At 45.9% G+C, this 13,731-nt stretch overlaps 1 protein-coding gene and 1 pseudogene across 2 annotated transcripts in view; both read left to right on the forward strand.

Moving 5' to 3' along the window:
• LOC126175200 (cytochrome P450 4C1-like) overlaps positions 1 to 13,731 on the forward strand; it is a 214,856-nt gene that overhangs the window by 116,184 nt on the left and 84,941 nt on the right. The window lies entirely within an intron of this gene.
• Positions 9,178 to 9,295, forward strand: LOC126177282 (5S ribosomal RNA; annotated as a pseudogene).

Below are 13,731 nucleotides of genomic sequence, written 5' to 3' on the forward strand. Positions count from 1 at the left end.
GACATGTTTTTAATCTCTGAAGCAAGGTACTGGGGTGCTTGCGCGACGAGGAGTCTGTGAAGTAGACATAGAGTGTGGTAGTCACGCAATTTGTCCGGCCGCAGCCACCCTAGCTCGGAGTATGAAGCACTAACATGATCATATCGGCGAATGTTGCAGGTGTAACGCACACAGGCGTTCATGGTTAGCTCTAGCCGTCTTTTGTTTTCACTACTCGTGCCTTGTTGAATCACATCACAATAGTGGAGGTTCGGTAGAACGAGTGCTTGCACGAGCTGGCGTTTCAAGTCCTGTGGAAATATTTTCCGAAACTTTTTGAGAGCATAGAGACAAGCAGACGTCTTTCGGCACACTGCGACTGTATTCTCCGCCCAGTTGAGATGCTCATCCAAAGTTACACCCAAGTTCTTCACTGTTTTCTGATATGGTATTGGAGTACCGTCGAGCAGAATAGGAGGTAGCCGTTCGCGGAAATCTGAACTTATTAATTTCTGATGGGCTATTAAGATTACTTGTGTCTTTTTTGCATTTAGTTTAAGCCCCAGGCTTTTCGCCCATGTCACTACTGAAGACAGATCATCATTCATCTGAGCGATTGCAGTGTTTACGTCTTCAGGCCTGACGCTTAGGTAGAGCTGGAGGTCGTCAGCATAGAAATGATATTTACAGGTGGACAGAACCGACGAAATATCGTTGACATATAAAGAAAACAAAAGTGGTCCTAAGACTGATCCTTGTGGCACTCCCAAGGAAACATGTTTCCAGGAAGATTTTTCATTTACGCAGACAACACATTGCTGTCTGTCTTTTAAGTAGCTTTCAAACCATCTCATTGCACTATCAGAGAAATTAAGCTGTTGCATTTTTCTGAGCAATATATCAAAGTTATCAGTGTCAAAAGCTTTGCTGAAGTCCAGTAGCGTCAATGTTGTTGCCTTTCGATTGTCGATGGCACATTTCAGGTCATCAGTTACTTTAATTAGAACAGTGTTTGTGCTTTGATGTTTACGGAAACCGGATTGAAATTTGTCATATAGGCTGAATTCATCCAAGTGTTCAGTGATTTGGTCATGAACAATATATTCAAGTGCTTTGGAAACAGCGGGCAGTATGCTAATTGGTCGGTAATCACTAGGCAGTTGCGGGTTTTCGATCTTAGGGATGGGTCGAATTATGCTTCATTTCCATGCAGTGGGGTATATTCCGTTCACGAGGGTAAAATTAAATATGTCAATGGGTTTCTTCCACGAAATCCTACCTTAACAATACGAAAAGCAGAGGTCACATCAATCGCACGAGCAATAGGGTGTAATCGAGTTGCTGTAGATCGGTTTTTCGATCTGTTAGAAAGTCAATTAGACACATTCAAGTTTACGGGAGACAGATATTCAATTGCGATGAGACTGGTTTTACAGTCATTCCAAAAGGTCACACAAAGGTGGTTGCTTTGAAATGGCGCAGACAGGTGGGAGCAGTTACTTCAGCAGAAAGAGGCCAGACTGCGACTGCAGAAATCTGTGTTTCAGCGTCGGGGTGCTACGTACCACATATGTTAATTTATCCTCGAAAACGAATGCAACACGCGTTTGAGACTGGCCTGCTCCCTGGTGCCTGGGCAGAAGTCCAAGAAACTGGTTGGATGACGAAAGAGCTATTTTTGACTTGGTTTAAGAAGTTTATTGCATTTACTGGAGCGTCAAAGGAAAGACCAATACTTATCATATTGGACGGCCACAAAACGCACACCAAGAATTTAGAACTGATAGATGTGGCCCGCGAAAATGGGGTTGTCTTGCTGTGTTTGCCACCACACTGCTCACATCGTCTTCAACCATTGGACGTGGCATTTATGAAACCTCTCAGTAAATTTTACGAAGATTAAGTAAGATCGTGGCTTCGCACCCATCCTGGAAAAGTTGTTACGCTGCATCAGACCGCAAGTTTATTCGGCAAAACCTTAATTCATTCAGCTACAATGTCCACAGCAGTGAACGGGTTTCGGAAAACAGGCATTTGGCCTGTAAACATAAATGTGTTTCAAGAAAGTGATTACCTTCAATGTTCAACTACAGACATTCTACAAGCTCAAACATCTGAAGTTACAGAAACGGAAGACCAAATACCTGAGATGTTGTCAAGACGTGAAACACCTGAACAATTAACAACTGACGATCAAGCCTCTGTTTCGTCTAACTTTCAGGTTACCAGCCCTGAAATGGTGTTTGCTATTCCAAAGGTGGATAAAAAAGCAAAAGGAAACCATCTAACAGGCGTGGAAAACCCGTTGTTTTAACAGAATCTCCTTATAGGAGTGAACAATCTGAAGAAATTAAACGAAAAGGAGTCCCAAAACGAGCTGCATGTAAACGAAAACTCTTCTCAAAGACGTTTAATAAACCTGGGATGCCACGAAAAGGACATAATGACAACGAAAAAGTGACGAACGTTACTGACGTGTTAACCACCCCTTCACGCTCAAGGGATAATAAACTGAGGTCGACTGACAACGAGGAAGAGAGTGAAGAATGTTTATGCTGCTATGACTTCTCTGAAGGAGGCTGGATACGGTGTATTAGCTGCGGACGCTGGGCCCACGACACTTGTGCAGGGATAGAAAGTGGTGATGACGAGGCTGTCCACACTTTTGTAATATGTAAAGTAAGAGGCCTACAAAAAAAGGGATACCTGATTCTAAAATTCGCAGAACCATGTTTCGAAATCTTATCGTCACATTATTTCGTTATTCCAGTTCTTATTTAAGCTTTAGAGATGAATTCATGCTAGTTCTCCATCTTACCCCGCCTATGGGGCAAGACGGGGAATTGGTAGTTTATACTTCAAATCGAGATATTTCTAACGAAATGTAGCAAGTTTGCAGGTTTCTTTGCATGCTATTGTAATTCAATGGTTAAGTGAACAAGTGATAATCAAACCTACTTGAATTTGTTTATTTTTGTCCCTTTTGTAAGGGTTTAAAGTTAGTTTCCCCATCTTGCCCCGCCTTCCCCTATATTCTATCGAGTCGGCTGGCGGAGTGGCCCGTGATGTGTATATGCCTGGCAGTCGTCGTGTACCACTCGCCAAGTGTCGAGGAGAGGAAGGCGGCGGACGAGGAAGCGAAGTTTCGGACATGTGGTGAAATGAGGGTATTGGTCTGTACGCTTGAGAACACAGTTGAAATCTCCACTTACAATGAGATTATCGTATCTGCCGAGGAATAAAGGCGTGATATCCTCTGTGTAGAACTGGGAGCGATCCCTCCGGGTCCGCAGCTCGTGGTCGTGCGGTAGCGTTCTCGCTTCCCACGCCCGGGTTCCCGGGTTCGATTCCCGGCGGGGTCAGGGATTTTCTCTGCCTCGTGATGACTGGGTGTTGTGTGCTGTCCTTAGGTTAGTTAGGATTTAGTTGTTCTATGGGACTGATGACCATTGATGTTAAGTCCCATAGTGCTCAGGGCCATTTGAACCATTTTTGATCCCTCCGTTTCTCAGTGCCCGATGGGGCGTGGAGATTTATGATTTTGATTCCTTCAACTGTTATGGCCACCCTTCGCGCCGTTGGGAGATATGCGACATCGGAAACTGCAATCCCTTCTCGGAGGAGGGTGGCTGTGCCTGTTTGTTCCATAGCCGCCGCGGCGGCGTGCGTGTCGTATCCATATCATCCGGACCAAGTTCCTGTCCTCAGTTCTTGTAACAGGGCGATGTTGATGTCCGCTGCCCTTAGCGTGTCCGTGGCAGTTGAAGTTTAACGTGGGAGCCGATATTATTAGTAATTGTAGTACCTATTCGGTATGCCTGATGGGAGATCAGTGCTGTAAATAGTTTCGTAGCTGATGAAGATTGTCGTGGTGGAATTCTGGAAGTCCATACAAGTCGCAGGAGTCGTCGTAGAAACATCCCCCATTTTAGAGTTGGTCTAACCGAGGAACAGATCTCATTTCCGCTTCAGGTGCAGGTGGGAGATCCATGTCATCCACCCATGAAAAATGTCCGTCAGTTTTAACATTGGTGACAAGTGGCAGCGCTAGCTGAGTCGGCGCATTTGCGTCGCTGTTATAGAAGTTGCAGGAGTCGTCGTAGAAACATCCCCCATTTTAGAGTTGGTCTAACCGAGGAACAGATCTCATTTCCGCTTCAGGTGCAGGTGGGAGATCCATGTCATCCACCCATGAAAAATGTCCGTCAGTTTTAACATTGGTGACAAGTGGCAGCGCTAGCTGAGTCGGCGCATTTGCGTCGCTGTTATAGAAGTCGCAGGAGTCGTCGTAGAAACATCCCCCATTTTAGAGTTGGTCTAACCGAGGAACAGATCTCATTTCCGCTTCAGGTGCAGGTGGGAGATCCATGTCATCCACCCATGAAAAATGTCCGTCACTTTTAACATTGGTGACAAGTGGCAGCGCTAGCTGAGTCGGCGCATTTGCGTCGCTGACGATGGGCGTGCTATGTTCCATGGCTTCTGGGCGCGAGGCTTACTCACTATCTTTGTTGGGCGGCTCACCGTCTTGTGGATGACGCGTCTCCGTGGCAGAGGAGAAAGAGTTATCGTGTACTTCGTTAGAGCTATGTGCCATCTCTTGGTCCTGCGGAGGGGACTCAATGGTCGATTCTGTTGTCTTGCGGCGTTTTCTTCTTAGTGTGGGCGACTTTTGCTTCAGGCAATGTGTTTCGGTGTCTGACGAAGGGAGAGATTGGCCGGCCGAAGTGGCCGAGCGGTTAAAGGCTCTACAGTCTGGAACCGCACGACCGCTACGGTCGCAGGTTCGAATCCTGCCTCGGGCATGGATGTGTGTGATGTCCTTAGGTTAGTTAGGTTTAAGTAGTTCTAAGTTCTAGGGGACTTATGACCACAGCAGTTGAGTCCCATAGTGCTCAGAGCCATTTGAACCATTTGAAGGGAGAGATTCACGTCGTTCCGGTGCAAAAGCCGCGGGTGCTATGATGCGGTCTTCAGTCTCTATAACACTCTCACTGGTATCCTTGTGATCTTCTGACGTGGGTGTGTCCGGCTGTAAGACACGTTCGCGGGCGGCATTGCAAGTGACAAGGTGCTGGGACGCCTTCGGGTATATCGGTCCAGAGAGACTCTCGTGAACTGCATCTTGTGAGGGCTGGACGTGAAGTGTCGCTGCATAGGTGATTGGAAGGGCGCTTGTGCCCTAGTTGTGTGATGCGGCGTTGCAAGTATTCATTACTGACGTACCCATCTTTGCCACAATCAGAACATGTTCGAGGTTGTCCGTCGGAAATGACTACCGTATGACACCCGCCGATATAAATGTACGATGGGATGTGCCGTTTGAGATCTATTCGGACTTGTCTCACACCATTAAGCACCGGCTACGTCGTAAACTGTGCCCATATCTCGGCTACGTCACTCTGGACTTTTTATGTACGGGCTTTGCGTGGCGATGACTTCATCTTCATTCACCTCGAAAGGCAGTGCGAATACACGGATCGTCGAAGGCCAAGTCCTGCATGGTCGACATTCACAGGCCCGACGTTGCCGTCGGAGTGTCGAAATTTTAGTCCATGTCGCGCCCGTTGAATAATCTCGTTACAGGTAGCGCCGGAAGTCATCTTAACATAAGCAACGCTGCTAATGATTGATAGGTGTATGCCAATGAGATCGTCACGGGGGATCTTTCCATTTTCGCGTAGGAAGCATTCGACGGCCAGTGCTTTGGGTCGGGCGTATTCATTTGAGAAGGTGAACCTAAGAGCGTTCTTCCTGTATGAGTGCCGGCAGCTGTGGTCGAGTGGTTCTAGGCGCTTCAGTCCGGAACCACGCGGCTGCTACGGTCGCAGGTTCGAATCCTGCCTCGGGCATGGATGCGAATGATGTCCTTAGGTTAGTTAGGTTTACGTAGTTCTGAGTCTAGGGGACTGATTACCTCAGATTTTAAGTCCCATAGTGCTTAGAGACATTTTAGCCTGTGAGAGTTGGCAATTATAGCTTGTTCGACTGAGAAGCACGGTGACGGGAAAGTAAACAACACTCCGCACTCGCCGCGACGTGGACGGCCGATCGCGGTCCGCACTGCTTATCTTCCAAACTTCACAGAAGCTCACCTGCGAACCTTGCAGATCTAGCACTCCTGGAAGAAAGGATATTGCGGAGACTTGGCTTTGCCACAGCCTGGGGAATGTTTCCAGAATGAAATTTTCACTTTGTAGCAGAGTGTGCGCTGATTTGAAACTTCTTGGCATAGCACTTGCCCTCGAAAGGAAAAGGTCCCGAGTACAAGCCTCAGTTCGGCACACAGTTTTAATCTGCCAGGAAGATTTAATATCAGTTTTGTTACATTGTGTTCCCAAGGTAATATTAATTTGTTAAAGATGAAAATCATTAATTCGTCAGGATTTTATTATTGTTTAAAAACTGTGTTTAAGATAGTCAGTTGCCTTCGATGTATCACAGAATACACCAGTAGCTTGTTTCAAAAATTAGAAAGTTTAATGACATCAGGCGATTTCTCAGTTTAGACCATGAAGGCTGTTTTCAACCAATACACTTAATTAGATGTGTGCCAGAATCAGTGCATAGGTGACGTCATGCGCCATTATTAGCAGTTAAATGAATAAGTACTATATTTGCCTAATATGTACACAGACACACGAGCTGAAAAACCATGGAGTTGCAAAATACATCAACTACACTCCTGGAAATGGAAAAAAGAACACATTGACACCGGTGTGTCAGACCCACCATACTTGCTCCGGACACTGCGAGAGGGCTGTACAAGCAATGATCACACGCACGGCACAGCGGACACACCAGGAACCGCGGTGTTGGCCGTCGAATGGCGCTAGCTGCGCAGCATTTGTGCACCGCCGCCGTCAGTGTCAGCCAGTTTGCCGTGGCATACGGAGCTCCATCGCAGTCTTTAACACTGGTAGCATGCCGCGACAGCGTGGACGTGAACCGTATGTGCAGTTGACGGACTTTGAGCGAGGGCGTATAGTGGGCATGCGGTAGGCCGGGTGGACGTACCGCCGAATTGCTCAACACGTGGGGCGTGAGGTCTCCACAGTACATCGATGTTGTCGCCAGTGGTCGGCGGGAGGTGCACGTGCCCGTCGACCTGGGACCGGACCGCAGCGACGCACGGATGCACGCCAAGACCGTAGGATCCTACGCAGTGCCGTAGGGGACCGCACCGCCACTTCCCAGCAAATTAGGGACACTGTTGCTCCTGGGGTATCGGCGAGGACCATTCGCAACCGTCTCCATGAAGCTGGGCTACGGTCCCGCACACCGTTAGGCCGTCTTCCGCTCACGCCCCAACATCGTGCAGCCCGCCTCCAGTGGTGTCGCGACAGGCGTGAATGGAGGGACGAATGGAGACGTGTCGTCTTCAGCGATGAGAGTCGCTTCTGCCTTGGTGCCAATGATGGTCGTATGCGTGTTTGGCGCCGTGCAGGTGAGCGCCACAATCAGGACTGCATACGACCGAGGCACACAGGGCCAACACCCGGCATCATGGTGTGGGGAGCGATCTCCTACACTGGCCGTACAACACTGGTGATCGTCGAGGGGACACTGAATAGTGCACGGTACATCCAAACTGTCATCGAACCCATCGTTCTACCATTCCTAGACCGGCAAGGGAACTTGCTGTTCCAACAGGACAATGCACGTCCGCATGTATCCCGTGCCACCCAACGTGCTCTAGAAGGTGTAAGTCAACTACCATGGCCAGCAAGATCTCCGGATCTGTCCCCCATTGAGCATGTTTGGGACTGGATGAAGCGTTGTCTCACGCGGTCTGCACGTCCAGCACGAACGCTGGTCCAACTGAGGCGCCAGGTGGAAATGGCATGGCAAGCCGTTCCACAGGACTACATCCAGCATCTCTACGATCGTCTCCATGGGAGAATAGCAGCCTGCATTGCTGCGAAAGGTGGATATACACTGTACTAGTGCCGACATTGTGCATGCTCTGTTGCCTGTGTCTATGTGCCTGTGGTTCTGTCAGTGTGATCATGTGATGTATCTGACACCAGGAATGTGTCAATAAAGTTTCCACTTCCTGGGACAATGAATTCACGGTGTTCTTATTTCAATTTCCAGGAGTGCATCATAATTGTAGTAAACAAGACGAAGCACTTGCAAATTAACTCTTGAAACCTATGAAAACGAAAATAAGGGCAACTGCAATAGTTTGTTCTATTTCACACATTTTTACTGATTCTTCATTTTTCCTCTTTGTACCAAGTTAAAAAACGTTTGATATAAATACACAAATGTAATACTATTCAATTATTGTCAAACTAAAAAGAGTTTACAAGCTTTACTATTAACGTTATTCCGCTCAAAATGAACACTTTCAGTTTCTGCCAGTATATTCATGGTGTAACGTGATTAAGTGAGATATTTCTGTTGGTGACAGATGACAGTGGACATCAGTACTTACTTCATTTACGGTCTAATAATTATATCGTTAGGAGTAGTACGTTTTTAGGCTCGTTCGTACCTTCAGGAATGTGTGGCAAGAGGAAGCTGTTAATGCTTATTTCCCCTGGGCAGCAGGTCAGCTGTCGAAGTGTCCACATATGGACGCCGAACGGTTAGTATATAATGCCTGGCGTCATTCACTCCATGGCGAAGTAGACCTATGCAGAAAACATCGGGTCGTAAAGTTTGTGACGTGTTTGTGGACTGTTCGTCGCAGAGAAAAAACAACCATCACACTAATGTGTGTGCACCATGTATATGTACTGATGGTAAGAGAAAATTTTACTTCATGAACACCTTGACAGACTGCAAACTGATACTCTATTATTTTCGTGCCCATGGAATATGCTGTTTACTCCATCCCGGTGCAAGCTCATTTTTGGCCCAGAGGAAAACTAGTCGTACTGATGAAGAATAATGTGAGCGTATGATGACTATTGCACGTGTCTAGTGTGTAACTTTTCAGGCGAAGATCGCCACACAACTTAGCCACAAACGTGCACGTGCTGTTCATTGCCATCTTTTGGACTTTGAGAAAGGTGAATCATTTGTATAACGGACATGGCTGCATTATACCAGCAGATCGTATGGGCAGTGGATTCAGTATAATGAAATGCTTAGAAAATTTATATCGCCACCTACAAAGTACCAAGCACTAGTTGTCACTAGCAATATCTTTTCCTTCAGGTCGCAATTTTTTATGGGTATCGGTTATCGGCCAACGGCCTTGCCGCAGAGGTAACACCGGTTCCCATCAGATCACCGAAGTTAAGCGCTGTCGGGCTGGGCTCGCACTTGGATGGGTGACCATCCGGTCGGCCGAGCGCTGTTGGTAAGTGGGGCGCACTCAGTCCTTGTGAGGCAAACTGAGGAGCTACTTGATTGGGAAGTAGCATCTCCGGTCTCGGAAACTGACATACGGCTGGGAGAGCATCCTCCATGTCCGCATCCAATGACGCCTATGGTTGAGGATGACACGGCGGCCGGTCGGTACCGTTGGGTCTTCAGAGCCTGTTCGCGAGGAGTTTAGTTTTTTGTTAATCGGTTATCGTCTTAGCTATGCTTTTGAGTCAATACATATTGTGCCATAATCACAGCAAAAGTTAGTGCTGACAGAGAAGAGCGTTCCCTGTTGAAAGTCGGCAACCTGGATCCCACTGTGCTGGGGTCGTATATGCTGAGAAGAAAACTCTTTGCCTCTGGCAACATGTCGGGGTACAACCTCAACACTTTCAGTCTCATCAGTGTCTTCTGCTCTTCTTCACATTCGGCGAAACTGGCATACTGCAATGAAAAACTTGCTACCCTCATGCAACTGCTTCACACTAACCTGTGCTCAAGCGCTTTGACCAACAACACCGAGAGGCGACTCTCGTCTGTTGTCTATCGTTTGGTATTAGACAGGTCACAGTTCCGTGTAATCAGGAAGTACATGATCAGCAAATACACTTGCTTGCGATGTCTCCACGGCTCTGATTCTGTTGTGTCGGCTACTCTGTGGGAGTGAGAACCGGCACAAACAAGGAAGGACAGAAGTTGCGATGGCCGGTAGCAGGAATCCAATTCATGGTATAAACCACTTGAAGATTAATGTAACTCTCTATTTATAAAAAAAAAATAATTACAACTTAATTTGAGGTGCTGCTTGTGCATCCTACAAGCAATTACTGTACACTACTTCTGCTCGAAGAATGCAGCCTAAGTGTCGTCTTCCTAATAGTACCGATGCTCTCGATGACTATGACCGAACTAGGCCGACCAGCGATGGCAGCTGGTTAAATCAGAGTTGACAGGAGGCGCTGAACTCCTGTCTTCCTGGAGGTGCAGGCGTGTCGCTGGCCACTCTTTCCATTGGCGATCTGGTCAGCGTCTTCTTCATGACCTTTTCGCGGCACTACGGTGGTCGGTGTGCAGCCGATGCTTTGGGAATGCACAGATTTTTGTGAGATGTTGCTAAGTACCTTCCTGCCCGCTCTGATATTATTCCATGCTAAATTTTCTGGAAGAAGGCTTACAGTGGGACAGAACCAGTAATTTACAATGACTTATGGAAATAATAAACCACTGTTTCAACTATCTTTTCAGCTAGGATTTATGAACTGAATTAGTCCATAATTCTGGACGGCGTCTCCAAAACTTTAGCGGTTGGTCTGCGATAGCAGCATCGAGAAGAATTAGGAACTCCATCCTTCTCCAGCGGACCGTGGCAACTGCCATCACGTATCTCTACCACAAAGAGGGGTGAGCCTCCATGTCTGGCAACCTTCTGCCTGCTTCTGTCGCAGACAACCCAGTCTCCTCCACCACTTGGTTGCCCCTAAAAAGAAACATCCTCATTGGTCTTTAAAAATTTAGATCCAAGTGTGGTTAAAAAAAATGGCTCCGAGCACTATGGGACATCTGTGGTCATCAGTCCCCTAGAACTTAGAACTACTTAAACCTAACTAACCTATGGACATCACACACATCCATGCCCGAGGCAGGATTCGAACCTGCGACCGTAGCGGTCACGCGGTTCCAGACTGAAGCGCCTAGAACCGCACGGCCACACCGGTCGGCCAAGTGTGGTTCACAGCAGTACAAAAATTTGGTAGTTTCTTTGTCTGAAATAAAGTAGTAAATACAACGGTAAAAGAGTTTATATAATTATTTGAAAAGGATCTGTTTGAATTTGTCTCTCAGGTTTTCTGTTTCTTGACTGACCTTAGAGACACTTCATTTGTTGTTTAAGAATTCGAAGGCATTCATCTTTGCACACCTCAACAGTATTAAGTGAGTGATCTGTTGTTACTTTTGTAATCTAATGTAAATAAGAACCTATAAAATATTCGGTCTAGAATCATGTTTCGCGTTTCAATGAGCTCGCCTTCTTACTACAACTTTTCTGGTGAATTTAGTTTTTCTGTTGCATGTCTGGATGTTCTGTTATGTATTTTCAGTGAGTATATGTGCTCTTCCCGATAAAAGAAGTGAAGCATTTAAGAGGAAGAAACGAAATGAAACTATTTGGACTGGGACGGGATATAACGTTATTTCAGTGATTACAATATCGAGTCTAATTTACAAAGAACTAGGATGAATGAGCCCACTTATCAGTATGACGTTGTGCTCTTTCTTTGGATGTATGCACTGATTCGGTTGCATCCTCTCCTGATGCAAGCTGTCCTGCAAGTGTTGTACTTGACCATTGATATCCTGAGTATTGGCACAGGGACCTCTGGATGTTGCTGGCCAGACAGCACTTCAGCATAATGCACGAAGTTCATAGAGACATGAATCGTGGATGGACGTGCATTGTCATGTTGAACAATGGCACTACAATATTGGTGCGAGAGCGGTAGCACTTATGAGGACATAGGATGTCAGCCACATACCATTGTATCATCATGTATTGTACCAGAAGTCACATGCGTTTGATCCCAGAATGATGATAACAGTAGTTAAGACCGCTCTGCTTCTCCAAACATTGGATGAATGAGACCTCTCTACAGGGATCCGCCATACTTGCCGACAATGATCATCATGGTCATCAAAGGTAGTGCAAAAGCATAATTCATCACTGAAATCAATGTGACACCATTCGTCAGATGTCATTGCTTCTCTGCCACAGAACCATACCAGACGCAGTTATTTGTATTGTAATGTTAGTGACAGCCTGCACATGGCACGAAAATTCCCTCTTCTGGCTAATATTGTTCCTTACTGGCACCTTCGTAATATTTTGATTTTGTGTGCACTACCATGCAGTAATAAGTGTGTTCAGGTTACCAGTGTGTGCTTGATGTAAAGTTGTTGTACTGTAATAAAACTGTTTAATGTTCGAGCAGAATCTGGGCTCAGTCGTTTACCACTCCCAGGCCGCTGCATCCTATACCGTTTCAGTGGTAGGAGAGTATGAGTCACTGAAATGGAGTAGGATGCGGAGATCCGGTGGTAGCAAACAACTGAGGCCAGATTCGGTAGTGAAATAACTTTGAGTGCAACTAACTTACATCAAGAACAAACTTGTAACCGGTGTCCGTTTAATAAAATAATACAATTACTGTGCAGTAATGCACCCGAAATCAAAATGTTATAAAGGCGCCAGTAAGGAACAATACCCAAGAATTTCTTAAATGAGCCGAAAAAGAGACAGGCTATGTATTGAAAGTTATTCTAAAAACTCCAGTAACGCATAGTGGTTCAGAGAGGCAAATAAGAAACAGCATCATGTATTATTTTAATGCTAGAGTCTGTAGCACAAATTTCATATGGGTAGAATACAATTAGGTTTTAAAGCTATAAAACTGAACAGCAGCAACATTAACAACATACAATTGCATCTAAAAATAAGTACACATAACTTAAGATAAGGCTCTAGCTCCGCCCCAGTTTTCTTTTACCATTACAGAAACCACATGAATTTACCAAAGGAGCTGAGTGCGAGCTGAGACAATAAAGTGCCATAACAGCTTGATGTAAGGTAGCGCCCTTACAGTTACAATTACTAGAAACACGGAAGGTGGACTATCGCCTCCACTGGCACTTGGTTTGGAAAATTTAAACAAAACAAAGTCCTTAATGCTGAAGGAGTCAAATTCCCACCACCACTGCTGATATCTCACAACTAGGGTAGGGATAACTTTAAGGGAAGGTGGACCCACATATTTCGTCATTTACTGTTTCATGGGATACAATTTGTTGCTTAACAACAATATTCTAACTAAAATTTAAAGAAAATCTTCTAAAAAGTATCACAATCTTTAAAAAAACTTCACCAGTCTCAATTCATTAAAAACAAATTTTAACAGTTTATACCATTAAGAGCAGGGATTGAAACTGGACGTATACAGTCCCCAAAACAAGAGAGAAGTCACAACAACTAGGCGCGGCTGGAAGTAGCTTCAACAAACCATTTGATCAGCAAAATGATTTACAGTGACAGCCACTGAGTGTACGAGTACTAACAGTTTCCAAGCTAGGGTAACACGTTACACAAATGGATAACGCCCATCCGAATTATACACTGAAGAGCAAAAGAAACTGGTACACCTGCCTAATATCGTGTAGGACCCCAGCGAACAAGCACCATGAATCGTGCGAGACTGTCCATAAATCCGTAAGACTACGAGGGGATGGAGATCTCTTCTAAACAGCACGTTGCAAGCCATCCCAGATATGCTCACTAACATTCATGTATTTGGAGGCCAGCGGAAGTGTTTAAACTCAGAAAAGTGTTCCTGGAGCCACTTTGTAGCGATTCTGGACTTTGGGATGTCGTATTGTGCTGCT

The sequence above is a fragment of the Schistocerca cancellata genome, chromosome 3 (assembly GCF_023864275.1).
Source record: "Schistocerca cancellata isolate TAMUIC-IGC-003103 chromosome 3, iqSchCanc2.1, whole genome shotgun sequence".
NCBI lineage: Eukaryota > Metazoa > Arthropoda > Insecta > Orthoptera > Acrididae > Schistocerca > Schistocerca cancellata.